This window comes from Ornithodoros turicata, chromosome 5 (assembly GCF_037126465.1).
Source record: "Ornithodoros turicata isolate Travis chromosome 5, ASM3712646v1, whole genome shotgun sequence".
NCBI lineage: Eukaryota > Metazoa > Arthropoda > Arachnida > Ixodida > Argasidae > Ornithodoros > Ornithodoros turicata.
In genome coordinates this window covers 3,727,735-3,748,579 of record NC_088205.1, presented here as the reverse complement: position 1 = coordinate 3,748,579, position 20,845 = coordinate 3,727,735, and the positions used below count along the sequence as shown (strand labels likewise).

The window sequence follows — 20,845 nt, the reverse complement described above, 5'->3', positions numbered from 1 at the left end:
ATTTATTCCCGTCGGAACTCCTTTATTTATGCAAAAATATTGACGCTAAACGCAGCACTCAACAAATGTTGCAGGAGAGCTTCATGAACAAACAGATAGTGCATTCTTCTAATGCCTGAGGAAAACCAGACGGCCGTTTCCTGTGTGCGCTTATGAATGATCCTCGAACGCGGCAAGAGGATTTAGTTAAGCCGGTGTGCAACGGCATGATGAATTTGTTGTTAACAAATGCGACGTGCGCTGGGTGCTGTGAAATATCGGTTTCGCGTGCAACGCGCATTATTTTTTCTTCCTCGCCACCGCGATTGATTTGAGCAGGGTGAGGCGTCGTGTGTGTAGCTGGCCGATCGAATGTTTCCATGGCTGCAGTTGAGGACTTTAAAAGAGGAAGGCGTAGTTGGAGAAGGTGGTATTGGTGGTGTGCCCGCTCGCCCAAGTTGGCCTCATGTTGGTGAACAGCGTCTAGATGTTGATGGAAAGTCATAATTGGCAAGATGAATTAATGTCTCGATAAATAAATGAAGATGAAGAATGCAACGTGAATACATTTCTGGTTACTACGTATAGCTACCAGTATAAATACTGGACTATAAAATACGTGGCAATTGAAACATGTAATCATCTTTATGTTTTTGTCATATGTACGATTGTGACTGAGTGAAACGTGTATGGTTTTTTGTTACCATTGTTATGATTCAGTGAAATACTTATGATACTCCTTCTGTTCAGGATATTTAATGTGTCAAAGTACACTTGTGCAGTGCAATTCTAATACAGTGTAGCACGACTTGAATGCACGAAACGCTTACACTACACAAGTTAGTCCTTCTTGTCATTGTTGGGAGGAGCCGTTAACCCTTCAGCTCCTCCACCTGTACTTAGTACTGTCTATTATATTAATACTCTGAAATAAACTTGAAGAAAAAAAATCAATAGGAGAAAAAAGATTAGAAGTCTTTCGACACTACTTTGCGACACCACCCCAGTCATGACTTAATCTACATTAAGCCATTAAGTCATTTTTTAACGCCTTGCAGCGGGTAAAAGAGGTGTTTTAGAAAAAGAAAAAACATTTTTTGAGGCACCCGTCTGAAACGGAGTTTTAAATGGAACGCACCCCCTTGAAATAATATTTTCTGTGCTGTGGAATATGCCCTTTGAAATGGTGCTTCTTTCTACAATACGCCATTTAAAGGCGTGTTTCACAAAATATCTGAAATATACAAAATATAATATCTGCGTGAAATCTACTCCGCAGAGCTGTGTGTCATAGGACAAGGCGTTTGCTTCCGAATGGTGCAAAAGAAAACAGATGGTCTAAAATACGTCTTAATACAGCTTCCTCAAAAATCTATTTTCCTATTTAAATTTTAACAATAATACGTCTTAATACAGCTTCCTCTAAAATACATTTTGCTATGTAAATTTTAACAATAATACGCTGGCGGTATTAAATGAAGTCGACTAGGTTTTGGATTAGCCGACGTTCCTCATTTCTAGTAACAGCTGACAAAATAATATAACTAAGCGAAAATATAAGACTGGTGAACAGGGGCGATGCTGGGTGTACGTGGTCTTCTGCGAATGCAAATGAAACGGCAATGAGAACGGGCTGTACTCCGAAGACCCTGTTTTCTCTATTATGCATGCCTCGATGTGAAAATGGGAGACGAGACACCGAAAGGAACAAAAAGAAGCGTGATTACGTAAAGGAGAATTCCGCGAAAGTGCCAAATGCTGCACGTGGGAGTGCCGAGGCTGTGAGATACATCGCGTCTTAAAAGCTTTTGGCCTATATAGCTGTGTTGCAAATGCGCGAACATTTAAACTTTAGGCACACTCCATGGAATGATGACCGTGAGAAGTATGTTGGAAGCTTTCGTTTTCAAGGTTGGCTAGAATTCTGAAAGATTTTAGAGAGTATATAGTATTGACCGCGCATGTCGATATGCTGATATTATTTGAAATATCATTTATTGCGTCGTAGGTACACGTATCGTTTATGTATTGTTTCATGCCTCCGGTTTACGCACACATAGCGGTTGGACAGTTAGTTTTTTTTTATTTTTAGTTTAATTAATTCAGTTCTTTTTCGCTCTGACAAATATTTGACACGTACTTAAAATACTAGTAAATACAAGGGTCGTTCGAACTTGACCGTGACTATTGATCGCGAAAAAATCAGTGAGTAAATGTAATTGAATAAAACTTTCGGAGGACGAAGTGCGATCCTTTTCGGGTCAGCAGCACCTACAGCAGCGTGCAATGTTTCTATAGCTGTGGAACAGCGATGCATAATCAAGGTCCTTGTGAGAGAGTACGTGAAACCAACTGAGATCTTGCAAAGATTACAAGCACGGTATATGGGGAACAAACGAGGTCAAGGATTACAGTGTATGAATGGTGCAGAAGGACGGGATATGGTGAGGAATGTGTGGACACGTTAGTCCGACTGCGGTCACGCCAGTGAACATCGCAGGCGTTCAGCAAGCCACGCTCGAGAACCGGCGAGTAACAGTTCGAAACATTGCACCTCAGCGTAATATTAGTGTCGGAGACAATCATTCACGAAAACTTAACAGTTCCGCAAAGTCTGTGCAAGGTGGGTTCCCGTATACCTCATTTGTGACCAGAAGGAAGCGCGCATGCGAGTCTTTCTGGAGCTGATGAACCGAATGGGGACGAATTTTTGCGGAATCAGTCATTATATGTGATGGAACTTGGATGCATCATTTCTACCCTAGAGCAGTGTTTCTTAAACCTTTCCAGTACGTGTCCCCTTTTAGTAGACCCAAACCTACCATGCCCCCCCTCCCCCCCACCTTAATAATTCTTCTGAAAATTTACTTTTTTCAATGACGCACATACATTTACATTTTAATTTAGACATTACCACAGCAGAGAGAGCTACGAAAACGCTTATTGATGTTTTTAACAAGGTTTGATTTAACCGTGTATTTTAGTGACAAGGATGCATTTGCTTTCTTGACACAAGCAAATCTATACGTGGGTCCGTTTGGCTTAAGGCACACCACATGTCTGCTTCAGCATCCAACCTGTTTCTGGAGTTTAATTTGACTACTAGGAGAGTCGAGAAACCATTTTCACTGACGGAAGGATGATTTTCAGGGCGAATTTGCTCGTCTGGGGGCAAGCTTTTTGGCCCAGCAATCAGAGTTGCTGAAATGTTGTTTCCTGGAACTCCTCTTTGACTGCGATGTTATTGATGAGTTCCAAGAATTCCTCTTGTGTGTCATCAGGAGGATATCAGAAACAGTGCATCGGCCTCCATATATATATAAAGAAAAGAACGAAGAGAAACTTAACTTAACTTGCTGAACTTGAAGAAAACGGTGTTGACAGAGTGTGGGCGCACCGAGACTGAAAACTCATCTCTGTTACAGCGAGCAGAATGCACATATATAGTTGGACACTCCATGACCCCCAGAAGAAGGGTCATGACCCACAGTTTGGGAAACACTGCCCTTAGAGACATAAAGAAGCAGCATGGAATGGCGACATTAAGGCCCCACCGCCCAAAGAAAAGCAAGATACAGCAGTCTGCTGGGAAGTCTACGGGAACTGTCTTCTGGGACACGCGGGGTGTCATCCATGTGGACTTCTTGGAGCAACGGGTCACGATTAATGCCCACTACTAGCCCACGTTGATAAAGGTTACCGTGCGATACGCAATATCGCAACAAAAAGGAATGTGATGTTGTCTGGAAGGGTTATACTGCTTCATGACAATGCCAGGCCTCACAAGGCAAATTTGAAGGTAGCAACCCTAGCCGAAATGCGCTGCTTTGCCTCGTGCCCGTTACAGCTCCGAGCGATTACCATCCGTTTGGGGTCTTTAGAGCATCTTGGAGGAAAGGCGTTCCACACAGATGAAGTCCTCCCGAAAGATGTCCTGCAATGGCCACGACAGCAGCACCCTTCTTTCTCCGCATCAAAGAGTTGCCACAGCAATGGCAGCGGTGTGTAGATGCACACGGGTACACTCTTAAAAATGAACTTCACCACATAGCACGCTCCTAGCCAAAACGAGAGGCGGAGCCTATTTTGTGCCATTATGTACGGCACAAAATAGGCTCCGCCTCTCGTTTTCAACAAATCGGGGGCGAGAGCGTTGTCATTCGGGATGATGGTTGGGTAGGAGCGTGCTATGTGGTGAAGTTCATTTTTAAGAGTGTACTTTGAAAAAACTGGTGTAGTTTGGTGCTGTCCAAATCTTCCGTTGTACTTAAAGGTAATAAAAGTCTCGGTCAATCGTGAATGACGCTTGCATTTAGAAAGGAACTGATCTGCAAGTGGATTTTAAACTAACTCGGGGGAAAATGCGCCGACGCAGAGATTCGAAGCTGGACCCTCCTGATTTAATTTTGAATCCTGGCGTCGGTCCCCCTTTTTGCTGAGTTATTTGAATCCTATTGTTTCTTTGGCGTTGTAGGCTTATCTGTTCGTGTCGTGCATGAGGCTCGCATTAACATTTTTTTAGCATATACGAAAGCGTCATGAACACAGAAACGTCATCTGACGTGACATCAAAACGTCGTTCGAAACGCATCCGGTTCGTTTACTTACCGTCCCAACGCAAAACAAGCTGTCGACCACAGCGTTATATGATGCATATTCCCGTCGACGACGCTTTGGCGTGCTTTGCTTCCCTGCGTGCCTACAATGGAAGAGCTGTTTTCGCCGCCGTGGCCACCTGAGAAATGGCTCAAAACGCTCCACCAAGCCTCGCCTCCTCTTTTTATCCCCGCCGCAGTTTTAATTAGGAGGCGGAAGTGACATTGAAGAATTGCGGGATTCGCTAATGAGTTAGCGAGCTCTCAGAAGCTTTCAGCGTTTGAGGCTGCAAATGTTTAATTGTGGCCCGCGCTCGCAAAGGCACAGCTGCTGTAGGTTTTCAAATACAGCCTCGGGTGCGTCGGTATGTGCTCGTACCTATATGCAGGAGGCGGAAGTCTCCTTTCACGGTGGGTGGCGCGATAAAAAGGGCGAGGAATAGCTCTAACTAATGTCTGCTGCGGTTGGAGTTGCCTGTTAGAGGGTGTCCAAAATTCTCAATTATTTTTGTCCCCATTAAAATCAGATGTTGTTTGAGATGTTGAGAAAGGTGCCGGGCATAACGATAGGACGTGCAACGTTAATTGCAGGAATCCAATCATCGCAGCGAGTCGTTGCGGGAACCAATGGGAGGCCGCCCCGCGTTTTCGCGCCTCTTCAGAAGGAATGGAGGAGGGAAAGTGCAGATCACGGTTTCTTTCGCGTTTAAAGCCTTGGTTCAGACAGCGGCGTTTCATTGCGTGCCGTCACGGGCGAACGCTGGTTAAGCCTCGACCGCATTATTGCGTTTGAATACGTCCGTCCGTTAGCGCCTCTGCGTGACGGACGCGTGGGTTTCCTATTCACGTCCGTACTTTTGTGACGAGACCTTACTAGAAACTCCTTACAGACGACTACGTGAAGCGAAGTAAAAGAAGGCAAGAGCGTGCGGCGGCACTGTTACCCTGGCAACGACCGGCATTTCTCGCGTCGCTGCGTCCAAAAAATTAACTTGGCGAACCTATGCGTCCATCGCTTTCGAAGGAGCTCGAGTCGGTAGGCAGACGGACGTAACGCTGACGGACGCATTGGAACACAACAGTGCGGACCAGGCTTTGCCGAGGCAACAGACGCGTGCGAGATCTTCTCCAGTAGAACACATGGAGTTCGCTCGAGCTGAACGTTTTTCCGACGCACGCATCGGCTCGCGAGCGGAGAACCAATCGCCGTGTTCCGCGCACGCGTCTTGAAGCGCTTCTTATCTGTGCGAGACGAATGGGCCACTTCAGAAAAAAAAACATAGAATCGCATGAGGCATGACGACGCATGCGCGCATGTGCGAGACCGTGCGCAGCGCGCGCGAGCATGCCGACGCACGCGACGACGCATGCGCGAGATGGTGGCGGGTCGTAGCGGGAATTTGCGGAAGCACATTGGTTGTTAGCACGTGAAGCAGAAGGAAACTGGGTTTTCGCGCTGTTTCTTTTTTTTTTTTTTTCATTCGTAGCATTCGAAGTAGGGCCAGTACGACATTGCAAGGGACAGCACTGGCCCGAAGACCTGAGCCTCGAGATTGTTTTCAAGTCTGGGAAACTGCCCCACAGCAGAAAACCGGAGCCTGCAGGAGGGTTTCTGACCCCACAGTTCTTTTGCCTTTGGACACGGACCGGGCTCCGGTCTAGACTTATGACACTTGTCCTCAACTCTTCGTTGCCCATTTTTGATCCGGAATCTGGTACAGAAGTGTCACTCGAGAAACAGCATTTTCAACAGATTTTGTTCATTTTCTGTGCCACCATACTCACGTGCATTAATTCAGCAACACACGGGCAAAACGGACTTCTTCATTTTTGTTTCCGGCCGGCAAACGCATATCATGACACCTCAGACGATGGCACAATAAAACAGATAAAGTAGCCCTTTGTCGCATACTGACTCGGAACATCTGTCACGCACTTTTGTTTGACTGCTGCCACGGCCCTTCTTCCCTGGGATTGAAAACTTCCGTGCACAATTGCAATCATGCAAAACTGCAGAAGGCCAAACAACATTCCTTGTCCCCAACGTTGGAAAACCCTATAGTTAATAGCATGTTCCAGTAGCAACGTGAAACCCGTCGTGTACACTGTCGATATCGCTGCTTCACACCTCGATGGCAACATACGGTTTATGCGGTTCGTCAACGGTGGCCAGGCATAAAAAGTAGCAAGTGCTCTAAAACTCGCACATTACCGTTATTTGGCAGCTGCGCGCGCAAGAAGCCCTATATTTGCTCGCTGCTGGGGCGCAGAAAGCAAACTGCTCACGATCTTTCTCGAGCTTGTGATGAAAGAATGAGTGTCCTAAGTGGACGATGTTGCTTCCTGGGATCAACCACGATATTGATATTAGAACCAAAATAGCCTTCCATGTCCATCGTCGATACGAAGAGAACATGCTCACGCGCTACGCTCATGCCAGCCACTTTACTTTGCGATAAAACCATACTGCCGCGTATGTTACAGATTCGCTCTTTTTGAATTCGAACATCGACTGGGAAAAACAGCTTGACGTAGTCTCCTTAGAAATATTGTTCCGGCGAATATGATTGCGAATAACGTAGTGTCGAAGTATAGTACTGTAAAGGGTCACTACGTCCGTTTGCGACGTCAGAATCAAATGAACCTCAAAGAGCGTCTTACTTGTCTACATCATACTATATATTCTCTCTCCGTGCGCATAATTGTGCAAGTCTGTACGAAGTCCTCTCTCCATTTTCTATTCTCCTCTCCCATCCACCCACTGTATATCGATTTGCAGTCACGAGTAGAAGGATTCCTGGTTCGTAGCGCCTTCTTAAAAGGTCAGTTGTCTACAAAAATTTCAGGTTATAAACTATGCCGGTAATTCATCGCAAGCAAATAAATAAACAAATAAATAAAATAAAAAGAAGAACGAGTTTGGAAAGGTTTGTCTGTATACGTCTCCTGTTTCCTACACTCTTAAAAATGAACTTCACCGCATAGCACGCTCGTAGCCAAATGTCATCTCGAATGATATCGTTATCGGCCATGTTTTGTTGGAAACAGAAGGCGTACGTCTTTTTTGTGACACTTATGCTGTTCGTAATTGTCACAAAAAAAGGCGTACGCCTCCCGTTTTCAAAAAAATCAGGGAAGATAACGATATCATTCGAGATTATGGTTGGCTACGAGCGTGCTATGCGGTGAAGTTCATTTCTAAGAGTGTAGACGCGGCAGAAAGCTACACTTTTAAAAATGAACTTCACCGCGTAGCACATAGCACGCTCCTAGCCAACGATCATCTCGGGTGATGGTTGGCTAGGCGTGTTCATCATGTGCGTACGGGTGGCGTACGCCTTTTTGTGACGCTTCTGCTGTTCATAATTGTCACAAAAAGGCGTACGCCTCCCGTTTTCGACAAATCAGGGCAGGTAACGATATCATTCGGGATGATGGCTGGCTAGATGCGTGCTGTGCGGTGAAGTTCATCTCTAACAGTGTACACCGCCTTGAAGTTAACCGCATCCGTCAGTGCGGCACATAATCCATATCTATTCCTATCCAGCGAGGCTGACTTTCGTTAAAGAGTTCCCATTTCGACCGCCCTGATTGCATGGGATGTGGAGTATTGGTATATGGTGAGCTAGTATTGGCTTGCAGCAGTGCAGGATGAAAAACGATCGTCGTCGTCGTCGTCGTCATCATCATTGGGTCCAGATTGTACGCGGCGGTCGTTGGGATCATTATGATATGTTGACCCAATGCCCTCCATCTATTATTTCTAATGTCACTACTGAGCGAGTGAATCAAGGCGGGACCATGAGCCGTCAGCGGAGCAAGAAAAAAATATGCTTCGACACAGGGCTTTCTGATTCATGTAGTGCGGGCCCATATGAATTGCATTAATGTCTATTGTTTGCTTATAGATCTCTGCATCTTTTTCGTATCTCGAATACAAGGGGATGACTAATAGTCCGGTTCGTGTCATTACAAACGCAGCCTATACGTATTGGCCCGTATCGCAGTCTGTTTATTGAGGTGTACCGTGAACGTTGATGGATGGAGTAAGTGTAGCTGTTTTAAAACTGCGCGGCCTTTTTGTGTTTGTGATCGGTAGGATGTTTGCCGGTTTTTATTCGCCATATATCGAACTAATTTTTGTTTTATAACGCGCACGTTCAGACCCTATTGTTCATATGTTGCTCCGGTTGTTGTTTGACTTGCCGACTGTAGGGCGGCGCGATCAATAAATAGTGCGTAGGACGAAACTTCCTGTATCTAATAACAAATAAAAGAGACGTGAGGAATATAAGGAAAAAGCTTACATTGATCATTTGTCAGCTCAACTATTTCACGCGAGGTATTGAACTACAAATAGCCATATATATATATATATTGCAAAGCTCCAGCTCTTATAGCGAAAGAAAAGATTAAGGTAGAGCGGTATCCAACAACTGGAATAAAATGCAATCGATTCAGGACCCTGACGGCGTAATTGTTATGTTTTGGAAGTAGGTACCATTGAGCGTACGTCCGCTTTCTCCAGGCCTTTGTTAGAAGTATCGCAAAGAAAAGAGCAATAATCGAAGGAGGCTGTTCTCTGACGTGACGTACAAAGAGGTGACGATCAGAGAGTAAGGGAAAGTGTCGCAGTTGATAAAGGCCGAAACGATCAATACTCGCTGTCGGAACAGGTTGTTTCCCTAGGGTGATTCCTTCTCGGTCGTGCTGGGGAGCATTGGCACGATAATGTCTCGTAATCTAGAAGAGATAAAACATTCGTGAATGAGAAAGAAATCCAATTATAGCGAAATACTGCACAAAAACAATGTCGCGAGGAAGGTTATAACGCGGTTAATACGCACTTTATACGCAGTTAGAGAATGAGGTCAACCAAAGCTTAGCATATTCTTTACGCCTGCTTTTTTTTTTTTTTTTTTTCAAAATATGTACGATGATTTGCGTTTGCAAGTAACTATTGCCTACTGCATATTGCCTATGCCACTCTGAAAACAAAACAAAACTCTGCTGCATAGCACGCTCTGCACCACTCATTGCCACGAATCGATTCCCATTCAAAGAGAGAGGGGGGCGTACGCCTTTTTGTGTCAATTTAGATATTGTGGATATATTTGGATATGTGCTGTCCTCTCTCAACCTGTCCACGGTAGCACACTGCTCATAGCCACCGTTGCTTCGCGTCGCTAACATACACGCATACAAATAAAGAAAACAAAAAAAACGCGAAGTTGGCTTTGCCGCATATAACCTCATATTGTACCAGAGCACGCTTTACAGGTAACATCTAAATTGACGCAGGCGTCCCTGTCTCTTCGAATCAGAAGCGATAACCCTATCACCCGTAGCAACGGTTGGCGCAGAGCGTGCTATGCGGTGAAGTTCTGTTTCGGGGTGATAACTATTTGCATGCGGAATTGCAGGGAACGTGTTAAAACACTGCACCGGTGCTCGGTTTCTTTCAACGTGGTTTGATTGGCTGTTTTGAGGCTCCTTTACTGTGCTTGACTCCTTCATCTTCTGTCGTCATCATCTCATCCTCATCTTCAGCTGTAGTCGTGATGCTGTACTCTAAACAACGGACTTCACCACATAGCACGTTGAGGGCCAACCATTGCAGAAAATGATACCTTTATCACTCCCGGTCTGTGGAATGCGCGAGGCGTACGCCTTTTTTTATATATAGCTGCATAAGTGTTCCAAAAAGGCATAGGCCTCCCGTTTTTAACCAATCAGGGAGCAGAACGATGTCATTCGGGACGGTGATTCGCTAAGAGCGTGCTATGTGGTGAAGTTCTGTTTTTAGACGCTCACGTTCACGCTGACATTTTCCTCAGACGCTTTGAGACATATGTCGGCACAGTTCCCTTAGAAGTCGGCCCAGGACGCACTTTCCCTCAGGGCGTCAGTCGTGACATTGCTCATCTCTGTGAGCCCGACAACGACGTACCCTTTCACCGTCCCCACCTCTGTTTTTAGCGTGTGCCCACAGCAGTGAGGCCAATAACAGCACGGTAGAACAACCGTCACCACCACCACCCAAAATAGATGCTAAATCCTTTTGCAGGAGGAATACCACCCCATGTTGCTAGCGTGCACATAACACCCGTCTCAAAAGGGCGTAAGTTATTGCGGTTGCCACTCCCAGAGTGACCAAGGTTCCCTATAGCGGAAGACTTTATTTGAGGACGTGAAAACGATGACGACGTCTGGAGATGTGCACCGAGAGAGATTCGAAGGCTCTGAACAAACTGGGCCCCGTGAAGCTCAGCCTTCGATGCCACCACACGGGTTCTTCCGCACGAGAGTCGTTGATGATCGAGCTGCCCAGAGAGTGTCAACCCAGACAGCAGCGGCAGAAGACGGCGAAACGTAGAACTATGGCGTGCTACAAGGATTATATCCTCACCATTACCATTCTATTACCATTGTCGAGGCTGGGAGGTACCCGTGTTCGAATCCCGCTGCCGGCTGTGCTGTCTGGGGCTTTTCCTCAGACGCTCTGAGACATATGTCGGCAGAGTTACCTTAGAAGTCGGCCCAAGACGCACGTTCCCCCAGGGCGTCAGTCGTGACGTGACCCACCTCTGTGAGGCCGACAAGGGCGAGCCCTTTCATCTGCATCTATTAGCATTACCATTCTAGATTACCATAACATAACAACTTGCCCCATCGATGTGAAAAGTGGGACGCAGGGATGACGACTTGCTGCCGTCACACCGGGGGGCAGACAAGGGATGTTCTCTGGAGACTCTCGTGCATAAGAGCATGACGACCCAATGAACTTCAATAGCTGATCTCGTACAGTTTGAAGCACTGGCATGAAGGCGGGGGGGGGGGGGGTTCTGCGTGTTCAACCACCCCAAAATGGTAACTTTGGTAGTGCATTTGCGAGTGGGAAACGAGAGGGATATCATCCTCTCCCATGCAAAGTCTCCATAGAACCCCTCCCAAAATGTCTTTCTGGCTACGCCGCTGATGTGAAGTATGCCATATCCCACTGCTTTGCACTTTAGATCGGGCTATTCGTTCCACGCAACATCAGTGCAGTCTTTCCCTGTATGCTTCTTGCGTTCTACCCAAACAACCTGTGACTACCTTCTTAGCCAGGACAGCCGCTTACCTTACCTATCGCCACGCCGCTGCAGCGAGGCGCACTCGGTGTGTGTGTGTGTTTGTGTCAAAACGGGATGCGAATGACTCCCTGGCAATGTTACGAGCGTTGAGTATTAAAAGATGGTCGCAGCATACACAGTCATCTCCCTGGTGCATGGCATAGACGAGTAGTGTCCCGTATAGTTAGAATTTCGTGCTAATGTGACGGTCATTGCCGTCTGCAAAGACTAGACCACATGCTCTTATAAATGTCGCACGTGCAAGGTATTATCAAGCAATCTACATCACCAGAAACCTAGTAAACCAGTAACCAGTAAAGTAACCAGTAAAAAAGCCTGCCAGACAACCCGTAGACACGTCGAACACATTTGTTTGTGCTATGAGGTGTAGAGCAGGTTGGTTAAAACTTGACATGATGGAACGCACAGAAGAACGCTGATGAAGGCATGATGAATGCCATACGTGTCCTTCTGTGTCCGTTCTGTCCAATCCATCACGTCAGACATTTGTTTTGTCGCACACAGTTTTTTTTTTTCAGCTTTATTGCTTTGACGATTGCTTCGTAAAGTTATCTGAACTACCCGTATATACATTACGTAAAAGTCCACACCCATTGACCCTGAAAATAGTTTTCTCACACAAAAAAGGGCAAACTTAACACTCTACGCTAGACTCACCTGATAAATATGCTAATGTTAATGACACCGGTGCTGAGTGGAACAACGGCGGTGGGTAGTTTTCAATTTTGGCTACGTTTTATCTTACCTGGTTAGGGAGTAATGGTGCGACAAATTGCTGAAGGCCATGCCGGAGTACATTAAGCCACGTGCTTCGGCGTTGCCTTAAAAACAACAAAAAATCGAAAACACTTCCATCACGAAGCATGCCACAAAAAAAATTACGTGGCGTAGAGGAAGCAGGTGCTCCACTACTAAACCCATTTATTTTTGCGAGAACGATTCTCATCGCAGGAGCTCCACTCTTGGGAGTGGCGCTTTTGTTTTTTATTACTGGAGGACAATGAAATATTAGTGTATGATTAAGTGTACTGCACAGCGGCGATCCCTAGCACGTTATGTTATCGATACTCATGATAAGACAAAAGCGAAAAGCGCGTAGCAGTAATACTAATCTATGCTATTCGGTTGGCTATGTTGTGGCTTACACTCCGTGCTTAGCAGTTATTCACGTTTTCGTTAAACTGGGCAGGCAAAGGTAGGGAACCTGAGCGCCGGTATTACAAAATCGTCAGGTCATTTACCCAGTTGTGTCTGGGTGTAGCGTAATTTATTTATTTATTTATTTTCAATACCCTCAGGGCCAGAAGTAGCCTCAGTAGCCGTGCATAATAGATACGTAATAGGCTCCGCCTCTCGTTATCAAAAAATCATGGGCGAGAACGTTGTCATTCGGGAAGATGGTTGGCTAGGAGCGTGCTATGTACTGAAGATACGCACCTATCAAATTCACCTATACAAAAGGTGACACAGACAACACGTTGAAATCGCCGTTTAGAGCCGACACAGTCGGCGGGCTCACTTGGTACAGTTCATAGCTCCTTTGAGGGTTAGGGATGATGTGTTATTGGGCTTATGGGTATTGTAGATCACACATGTGGATTGGAAAGATCCAGTGAGTAGTTCTTCAGATGTAGTGTTGTCAGTTCTTCAGTTCTAGTTCTTTGGCAGTTTGGTAGGAATGTTTGTAGAAAACTTTGGTGGTCTAGCAGTTTGGTAGAAATGGCAGTTTGGTATACTTAACGACAAAACGGCGCCATATCTCTGTTTGGGGGAGTCATCTTTAATAATAGAACCAGTGTGGCTCGATTGTACGTCGACTCCACTGATGGATCTCCTCCAGGTCCACTGAATACCTACTGCAAAATCAAGTTCACCATGGTAGGTCACATCAAAATTTCCCACACATTATTCTTCGAGTTTACAGCGCATGAAAACTGGACAGAGCGTGTTAGAATGAAATAAGTAGATCCCCCCTCCCCCTGTATTAGTGTGCCTGAGTACTAGCTCTTTCTTAGCTGTAGAGCTTAGCTGTAGAGTGGAGCGACCCTTCGCGGAAACGAACGCCTCCAAGCCGCCATTTTGAAGCCCTCTGTAACCGTGCTCTGGATGCTGTGTTCCGCTTTCAACGAGTTTTTCAAGCCTCATCTGCTATTTATTTACTCAGTTGAAAAATGCAGTGGCACATTTGCAGTGCAAGAGTATAGTTATGCTGGTATAGTATAGCTACAGCTTTGTTAGCGCAAGAGGCTAGTAGATGGTGGATATCCAAGTACATGACGCGGTTGTCTTCACCCTATATAGAAGGTACTCGTATTGAGGTATCCTGGAGGCTATAGTTTGAGAGCGACATCTATCTTGGTGATGCGTTCGCAACAAGTTCTACGGTCGGTGGGCGGTGCACAAGGTATATATACATCGCGCGCCTTTGTACATGTTTTTTTTTTTTGCGTGTGTGTCTGGAGGAATATTAAAAACTGCTGACAGACGCGATGTAACACACAGACGACGGGACAGACGATAGCGCAACTTTCAAACTCTGTTTACTGAAGGACAACAATTGAATCAGAAATACATCAAGTTAGCCGAACAACGAGACTACACCCCGCCGGGTTGCCTCCTTTCCGCTCTCATCTACAGCACGTGCCTTTATTTATCGGGTCTCCCCGTTTTATTTATTTATTTATTTTGATAATATCGCGGTAGGCGTGCTCACAGATTTATCTTTTGTTTTCTTTATGTTCGAGCTACCACACTTGTCCTTGAAGCCTGGAACACAAAGAAGCAAAAGATAAATGTTTGAGCACGCCTATCGCAATATTAACAAAAAAAAAAAAAAAACAGGAAGCCCTGATAAATAAAGGCACGCGGCTTGGATGAGAGGGGAGAGGAAGCCTCGCGTGGTGTAGTCTCGTTGTTCAGCTATCGTGATGTATTTTTGATCCAATTGTTGTCATTCGGTAAACGGAGGTTGAAAGTTGCGACATCGTCTGTCTCGTCTTCTGTGTGCTACGTCGCGTCTGTCAGCAATATGTAATAACCTGCCCGGTCTTTGTTACAATATTGAAAACGCCACTGTTTCGTAAGTATCACAAAACCTATTCCTGAATTATTGACTGATAAAAAAACCTGGTTTTTACTTCCGGACTTGTAAATGCATTTCACTAGACCTCGGTAGGGCAGTACGCTACCAACAGAACCAGGCATGAAACAGAGCTTTCTTTGACAGAATGGAAAACGGAGACACGGTAACACACAGTGACGACAAGACAGATTCTCGAGAATACGTTAATGTCGTCGCTGTGCTTTTTTCCGTTTCCCGGTGTTTTCGTTCGGATCAGCTAGTTTTAGACCAGCTAGTTCCCATTTTGCGTCTTCCTCACAGCTTTCTCTCTTTTTGCTCTTTGCAAGTTCAAGACGTAAGGCAGAATAAATGACCTGAAAACCAAGTAATACGCTTAAAAGATGCACATCATTGGCCCACACGTAATCGCGTTCATGTCCTACACCGCGCAGCCAAAACGACATTGCTAGAGATCGTCGCCTTTCATCGTCCTTTAGGCCTTGAAGTTGCAAAAAACGAAAAAGAAAAACGCCTTAATTTCCAGAGCGTGCTTAAGGAGTCAAACCATGCAGCCGCTGTGCTGTTCTCGCTCAGTAATTTTTATTTTTGTCACTGAAAAGAAAAAAAAAACATCATGTCGGTCTCCACCCTTGCCCATTTGCATTAGCAGCAATTACCGGGAAGGTAGGAAAGCACAAAATAAAAAAAGTGTTACGTGGAGGACAATATTAACTGGGCACTGCAAATTGCTTCGTCGCTTTGCAGAAGCAGAGAAAAATGTACACAAAAATACACACGTTTTCTAGAGCGAGAACCGGAATAGGAACAGCGTTATTAACGACAGAAGCGAGACGACAAATCTGAAACTTGTACCTAAATATATTTATACCAAGAATACTAATGAAAATAAACGGTAGAGAATGGTTGAGAAGGAAAAAAAAAAAAACTACAGTTACTTTTACTTCCCCTGGCGCCAGCGGTATTTGCGCTACATCAGGGAGTTAGTCCAGGATTATTATTTATGGCACGTGGTCATTATGCGGCGCTTTATTGTCACGGTGCCGCATACGCGCAGGGGGGAGTCCCTTACGAAGCGTTCCAGCGGTTTTCTTTTCTGTGGTCTTGTATTTGGATGAATTTGAGACGCGACTGTTTTACGTGAGAGCGTACTAAATCCCTCGCAGTCAAAAGCGTCATCCCCGCATGGGTTCCCTTCTCCGGAGTTTATGTCCGGGATTAATTATTCGACCCAAATTAAGCTCCGCGTTGAAAACCGTCCGTTTGTTTGTACTGATTAAGCGTGTTTTTGGAAAGGAAAGTTTTCGAAAGAGATTAGCGCGCAGTGCTGCGAGGCTTTACGAAAGATGGCGCGACTGTAGATACATGGGCTCAAGGCAAACGCAGGATAGTTAATGGAGATACGGCACTGTGCGTATATGAGGAGATAAGGGTGGAAGTTGATGTGGTCTTTGGTTATCGGAGCGCAGGGGTGCTAGCGGGTTAAACGCCTGATGCAGTGTGTGCAGTTAAGATTGACGCCGAGTCTGTGAATGAGTGAGAATCGCTGACTAGAATAAGCCTCGTAGGTTTGACTTGTAAGATTAGTGCATGCCGTAAGCAATATTAGTTTTTTTATGAAATTGATTATGTCATGAACGTATTTCGCGTACATATGATAATTCGTGACTTTATTTCGCGAGACAACGCCTCGGGGATCTTTAGCATGCGTAGAAAGCTCAGCACACCGTAATTAACGTCTCTCACGGAAGGCCGCGTGTTTAAGGAACGTGCATGTACCCTGCCGTCAACTTCCTGGAGTTCACGGCCGGAATCAAACCCCCAACTTCGGGGTCAGTACGCGAACACACTACCGACTACGGAGTGCTCCAACGAGGCCAATATAGCGTATATTCAACTATTTTGATTTGAGTGGCAGTTCTAGTGGCGGAAGCTGGAGGCATAACATGTTCTAGGGACAATAAAGCACGAAACATCGTATGTTGACGCTATATTTTAACAGCTATATTGTATCTATTTCAATTTAACGCAAATATTTATGCGTTTTATTGCGGAATTCACTTTGGCGGTGCATTCCGTCTCTTTTTTCTTCTTCTTTTTACATATAGCGTTGATTAATCGTTGATTAATCGCTCATGTATGCCCTGCGTGCTCGACTGGGAGGTACCCGGGTTCGAACCTCGGTGCCGGCTGTGCTGCCTGGGGTTTTTCCTGGGTTTTCCTCAGACGGTTTCAGACATATGTCGGCACAGTTCCCTTAGAAGTCGGCCCAGGACGCACATTCTCCCAGGGCGTCAGTCGTGACATTGCCCATCTCTGTGAGGCCGACAACGGCGAGCCCTTTCACCAACACTCCTAACCTAACCTAACCCAACCCAACCTAACCTAACCTAATACCACCTCGACTGGACCATTATATAACGCATTAGTTTTCGTTTTCTTTTCGCGCTTCAACACTACGGCCTGGTATTGTTTTTGGGCCTGTAAATAAAGTTTATTATTGTTATGTAAATAGGTATGATTATTCCCTCTCTCCGAAACAGTTTCGGACTAATTTGGGTTAAACCCAGTTCCTCCCTGAACGGCAGTGACGTACATCTTATCCCCTACACCACTGAATAGCAATCTATGAGCCTGTTTGAATTAAATATTAGATGTCCGCAATATTTGACGTTATAACGTATCGTTCTTGGGACTATAATTTTGCGGATAATGCGTGTTTCACCAGTATATGCACTTTTAACTGCGGGCGGCACGCAGCACAGGAATGAAAAAAAAAATGAAAATTTCATAACACCAGAATGTATCAATAGCACCCGGTTCCCCACCCCCTTTCCTAAAGGCATTTAACCCAGAAAAGTCAGGCCCTCTAAATAGTCCAAAGCAACTGAAACACATATACCCCTTCTCCAGCTACGACGTGTGCAATATATACTTCCGTAACTTCGGATCACAACTGCATATATTTGCGAAGTTTACACATTTTAAGTGAATTGATTCGAGACAGCACAAGACACTGTTTGTCGCTTCCCACTGTGGTCCATCATTTAGGTGAAACTTCGTGCCATCTGCGAAATATGGCGAGCTCTCGAACGAGGCCTGAATGAACATCGGGTCATGTCACTGTTTGATGGCAGATAGATTGCACGCCACGCAGACAGTGGCATCTGCACGTGTCAGCGGCCCCCATCCTGTCCTCCCCTTACAACTACACACCTCGCTGAGAGTGAAACATGACGAAGGATTGAAGCACCATCGTCACCGGCGTCCTCCTAACTGCAGTTTGATGACGGCACAGTCCAAACTTTTCCCCGACTGAGAATGGCCGCCGAGGGAATTCTAGAAAGTATTCCAATTTCTTGCGGGTCCCCGTCAGCTGCAATTGTTCCTAGAGACCTGTTTGCACTGCTTTGCTTTCTCGTATTGTTATATATCTCTTGCCCTTCTTTTTCTCTTCTCGATAGAGATGAGATAGAGATCTCGAGAGAGATAGGAGATTGGCTAACCACAAAATTCACAATGTTTTAGAGGTAGGACAATATATATCTTATACAGAGACTTGATTTCATCTATGCTCAGATTTATTTTGTATGCCTGCGGGACGAGGTTCTATTGTAAATTTCCATTAGCAAGTGAACGATGCAATGCGAAGACCGAAAGGAAGGCCTGGGTAAGGGGGGGGGGGGGGTCTATTTATTTTGGCAGGAAAAGTCGGCCAGAAAAGACGGCTTGCTATTCTACAGTTCAGCAGTTAAGAATATGTTAAGAAGTCAAGTATAACCAGGAACAACCATTGCAAGAAATCAGTACACAAAATGTAGTATACTGTAATGTATGATATGTCTTTTGCACCACATCCTCATAATGTGGCAGCATTCTAACTTTAAATCAATAAGTGGATGTGTAAAGGGGCGTAAATGAACGTGAAGATGAACACGAATTGTTTGCTGTTAAGTTCTTGTCTCAACAACCATCACCGACATTGATAGAAAGGATCGAGCAAAAGAGAAAAAGAAAAAAATAAGAGAGATAGATAGATAGAGAGAGAGAGATTCTGAGATGTCCTTCTAAGTAAAGGTACCCCGAGGTGCTAATCTTTCGAGATGGTTTAAGAATTTCGTCCATAACTGCACGTTAATGTAAGACCAACTGCTTACCACATATAGCCAAAATGTTCCAATGCATGTTTCAGGAATCTGTGAGACTAGTTGGATTACAGCGTCAAAGGTTCGAGCAATGCAATAATCATTGCTGGTCCGTTCCCAGTTATTCCATGACTTATAGAGGCACTATACTCCATGGGAGCTGCCTCTATCAAACCGAAAACCAAATTATTCTGCCCATATGGGCATTACCAGTCGTATGTGTTCCACGTATACCGCCAATTATTAGTTTCTAGGACGGACAAATTTGTAATATGTTTTGCCAACTGTGTCAGTGGACGCATATAGATGTGTGAACCGTAAAGCCCTTCCTGTGGAGTCGTAAAAGACGTTGCGCTAGTTTCTGTAACGCTGAAGGACTGAAGCAGGTGAGTTACTTTAAGAAACCATGCACAGTAGTACCAGGCAAAACAAGCACTTCATGCGCCGGAACATGATGAGTCGCGTGTTTGTATTGTTGTACAAGCGGATACACAAAACGTATGTAGAAAACGTATGAAGATCAATGTGAAGTTGTCGACGGAAGTGATTCAAAAAAAAAATAATAATAATAAGGCGGTTGAGAGCATCTATTTAATATACAAAGACAAAAACATAGGCTTCGCTTCAGGTCTGAACCTGAAGAAGTGCAGCCTTACTGCACGAAAGTGTAGTTTATACATAAAATAGATGCTCTCAACCGTCTTATTTTTTTTTATTTCTTAAGAGGACATACCATAGGCTTTGCTATGCCCTCGTCATTATTTTACGGAGCTTGTCCAGTGCCAATAATGAGGACTTACCTGAAGCAAGAACAGCACAGTGTGTCTCAATGCTTTGCCTGTGTACTGGCCGCTGCAGACGTGGTACTTGGAGGCCGACGATATATCGATGATCCGGAAAAACTGCCGCCCATTAGGGTGCGCCGGATAATAACCATAGTAATGAACAGCCGCAAGCCTGAAACTCTATATCCTATTATATGGTGATGCCGTTTACGTACCAGCTTTCTCAACGCACGATCTCAGTGCAGACATAATAATCAATTGTCGTCCCATTCTGATTGCACTACCGCTATATTGTCGGTTGCCCTCCGAAATATCGACAGCTTATCGACAGTATTTTATTCCCTTCCTTCCTGAGTGGCAACAAGGTTCCCAGACCAGAGTCTTTCAGTGGGAGGGTGTCAATCTTGTTCCATTTCTCTGTCATCCGTCGCGCCACGGCCATCTACGCCTCAACTTTCGTTTTCCTCTTTAAACTTTCTGGTTTGTGTGTGCAATTTTTATTTCCCCTTTTCCCCGGTCACGTCGTTCTTGCGTCCGTCGTCGCTTTCATCATCGATTCAGCTCTGCGTATTGATTTTTCCCGCTGTGTTCGATGCCTGTTGTCGTTGACTCTGTCCGGGTGTCCCTCCTTGCGCTTTCAGTTATACTTCGAGAGTGATCGTCGCTCTGTCCACTTCGTTCATCACTGCAGCAGTGCGTAGGTGTACACTGCTTTTAACAGTTGATGACGTCCGTAAACGTCGACGTTGAGCTATATCTTACAAACTGAGTAATGTTTAGCACGCATCGGCTGCTTGAAGAATACGTAGAACGGCGAAAAACATTTTCGCGATCAAATACTGCACAGTTTGGGATTAACAGTGAGTGTAGCTACTGCTCGCACCGCTGTACTAGAGTAATACCCGTGCCAAAAAAAAAACGCATTATTTACCAAGATTGTGTCACCCGTTCCTTTTTAAGAAATTAAAAGCCGCGAAAATGACGCACCCCACTCAGTGAGGTATAAGATATGTGGTACAAATTTTAAAGAATGAGGCATAGCTCGCAGGTTGAAAATGTAATGAATATATTGAAATGTAATAATATTATGTTGTTACTCATGTGGATTCGTTTTACTATGTTTGAA

General features: G+C 45.1%; 1 protein-coding gene and 1 long non-coding RNA gene across 2 annotated transcripts in view; one reads left to right on the top strand and one right to left on the bottom strand.

Moving 5' to 3' along the window:
- LOC135393806 (cell adhesion molecule Dscam1-like) overlaps positions 1–20,845 on the bottom strand; it is a 293,651-nt gene that overhangs the window by 184,111 nt on the left and 88,695 nt on the right. The window lies entirely within an intron of this gene.
- LOC135393810 (uncharacterized) overlaps positions 14,685–20,845 on the top strand; it is a 129,027-nt gene continuing 122,866 nt past the window's right edge. Inside the window, exon 1 of the long non-coding RNA XR_010422721.1 lies at positions 14,685–14,789. This is a non-coding gene — a long non-coding RNA (uncharacterized LOC135393810). The remainder of the gene's footprint in view (positions 14,790–20,845) is intronic.